Here is a 3471-nt window from a genome sequence, read left to right on the forward strand (position 1 = left end):
ACGCCGCTGCGAGTGACCATCACCGGGCAGGTGGGTCGGGGGGATATACGGGCGTACCTCGATTAGAGGCTATCCAGCTGTCGCAGGTCGCGCGCAGTGTCTACGTCTCACTTACACACACTACCACACCGTAAACTCGCCAACGCACATACTGTGGCACGGGAACTCACAACATCACCTGTCAAGGTAACGTGGGGGGAAGCTAAGAATCGGCGCATTCTCACGCTGAACACAGAATAAATAGTTATTTAAATCACAAGAAAGATAAGAGCATGTGTTCAATACTCTAAATGTATGGTCAAATTTAACAGCCAACTATCGAAGGCATTAATGATCAACACAGGTCTGAAACAGGGAGATGCACTTTCACCAATGCTCTTCAACATTGCTTTAGAGGATGTGGTTAGAAATGTATTAAACTTTGGTATAGGAGTCAAACTACAAGAATCTAAGACTGTCAAACTAATAGCATACGCTGATGGCATATTATTACTGTCCGAATCTGAGAGTGATCTTCAGGGTCTGGCAGAAGATCTCATGGATGAAAGTAAACAAATTTGGCTAACTATAAATGAAGGAAAAACAAAGTACATGATACTGTCACGGAAAAATAATAGACACAATAATTTGATAGTAAGAGATATGGAGTTCGAGTTGGTCGAAAACTTAAAATATCTAGGGGTGAATTGAGCGTGTCGGGCAATAACCACAAGGAAATACAAAACAGAATAAACTCATCTAACAAGTGCTTTTTCGGATTAAAGACATTATTAAAATCTAAATTAGATTCAATCAGATCTAAACTAACTTTATAAAAAGTAATGATACGCCCGATAGCGATATATGCATGTGAAACCTGGGCCACAACTAAAACAGACGAGCAAAACCTAGCAAGATTTGAGAGAAAGGGGCTACGACAGATTTTTGGCCCCAGAATAAATCAAAACACGGTAGAATATGAGCGAAGAAAGAATAAAGAGGTAATAAAAACGTTAGAAGACTCAGATATAATAGCTACTATGAAAATCAAAAGGATAAGCTGGGCAGGGCATGTATGGCGAGGTCGAGAACAGACAATCGGCCAGGTGACCTACTGGAAGCCGATGAGCAGAAGACTACTCGGCCGTCCAAGACAAAGATGGTTAGACAGGGTCCATAAGGACTTGATGCTGGGAATCCTGAACGGTGAAGAACTAGCCACGGACAAATAGAAGGAAGTGGTGGTTACGGCGAAGGACCTAAATGGTATATATATAAGTCTTTTATTTTTATTTATTCAGGAATTGATTACCAATAAATCAAACCATTAATGTGTTGCTCTAAACATACAGATTTTATTTATTATTATTACATAATATTTATATTATATACAGAATTACAGAACTTACCTAAACATACAGAAACGACAATAAATGTTTGTTTATTCAATAAAATGTCAATTCCTAAATTACTAACTAGGTATAATAGGGCTATAAGTATTACACTATTTAACTATTACATCTTTCATTAAAATATTACATTTTTCTTATTACAATTAATATTTTTATCATAACTTGCTTATCACTATTATTGTTATCACTAGTCATCTTATAACCATACTAACCGTGCAGAGCGCGGTAAAATACAGTTTAAAGAATTATATTATATTCTTTACATCTCCCCCACCGGGACAGACAATTTTCTCCAAAATGTTCGTCTCGAAGTCAAGTTCAACTGGTTCTACTCCATCCAATGTAGAAGCCGGAATAAGTTTCGTTATATGGAAATTATTCGATTCTGATTTTTTGTGACCTGTGTTAATCTTATAGATTGAATTTGATATCCTCTCTATAATCTTGTACGGTCCAATCCTCAGTTCATCCAGTTTTTTTCTGTTTAGTTTGTTTCCATTTTCCACATACACCATATCTCCTACTTTGAATTCCATGTCTTTTCGATTTTTATCAAATAGCTTTTTGTTATAATCATGTGATTTTATTGTATTTTTATATGCTATTTTCCTATCACATATCCAATCCATTTCTGTTTTTTTTTCCTTCTTTCAATTCATGTGGCAATATTGAAACATCTGTACCATATAATAAATATCTTGGCGCAAACCCCGTAACTGAATGATCAGTATCATTATACCTATTTACACATTCTTGTGCTATTGTTGTCCAAGCTAATTTATTTTTTTTTTTCATTGATTTTACATCGAATTTTGTTTACGAGTGTTTGATTAAGTCTTTCATTTATGCCATTTGAGAAAGGGGTATTTATAGCAGTAAAAACCATCTGTATCGACTTTTCACTCAAAAAACGTTTAAATTCTTTTGAATTAATTCCCGGATATTGATCGGTGAGAAGGATACCTATTTCATCTGTGTCTACTATATTGTTGATTAATTTTACAAAATCATTCGCACTCTGTGTTTTAGATGTTAAAATGAATGCATATCTTGTGAAATGATCCACTAGAAGATGTAAATATTTTTTTCGGAGTTCGAACCTCCAAACCCACCAATCGTGTCTATTGAGACTATCTCAAAAGGCTTTCTGGCTGGACCTAGATGAGACATTAAACCAAATTTGTCATTTCCTCTTGATTTGTTTTTTATACATATCCCACAGTTTTTACAAAATTGTATTATGTTTTTTGTCAAGTTTTTCGCTGTGTATACTGTACCAATCTTCTTTTGCATTTGTTTAATACCAATATGGCATAAGTTTTCATGTATGTTCTTTATGAGTTTAATGCTGAACTCCTCTGATAACATTATTTTTTTTCTTTTTTTACACTTCTTAAAATATACATTATTTTTTTTTATTAGCTTGTTTTTTTTTTTCTTACCTCCTCATTATTTTTTTGATCTGTTAGAATATCATCCAGTTTTATTAGATTTACTATTTTCAATTGTTCTTCTTTATTCTCATTTGTCTCCAATACCGGGTTTCTGCTTAGGCAGTCTGCCTCCAAATTGTCTTTCCCTGGAGCATATTTAATTTGAAAATCATATTGTGACAGATAGTAGGTGAAATCTCCTAGCTCCTCATCAGTCCTAGATTTAATGTTCATGTTCTCTAACGGTTTGTGATCGGAATATACTGTAAATGATTTACCTATGAGCCAGTATTGCCAGTATCTTACTGCTTCTTTGATAGCTAAACATTCCAAATATATTGCTTTCTTTTTTTTTTTGGGCTGCATTCAGTTTTTTTGAGAAGTATGCCACCGGTTTTTCTTTCCCATTAAGCTGTGTTTGTTTGAGAATGGCTCCTACACCTTCCAAAGATGCATCTGTATAAATATTGATTGGTAAATCTTTATCAAAAATTTCTAAAACTGGTTGTGAGCACAGTAGTTTTTTTATATTTTCAAAAGCTTTTTGACACTCTATCGACCAGACAAATCTTTGGTTTTTCCTTAGTAAATTATGCAATGGATCTAGGATAATTGCACTATTTGGTATGTATTCATGATAAAAATTT

Source organism: Acyrthosiphon pisum, chromosome A2, assembly GCF_005508785.2.
Source record: "Acyrthosiphon pisum isolate AL4f chromosome A2, pea_aphid_22Mar2018_4r6ur, whole genome shotgun sequence".
Taxonomy (NCBI): domain Eukaryota; kingdom Metazoa; phylum Arthropoda; class Insecta; order Hemiptera; family Aphididae; genus Acyrthosiphon; species Acyrthosiphon pisum.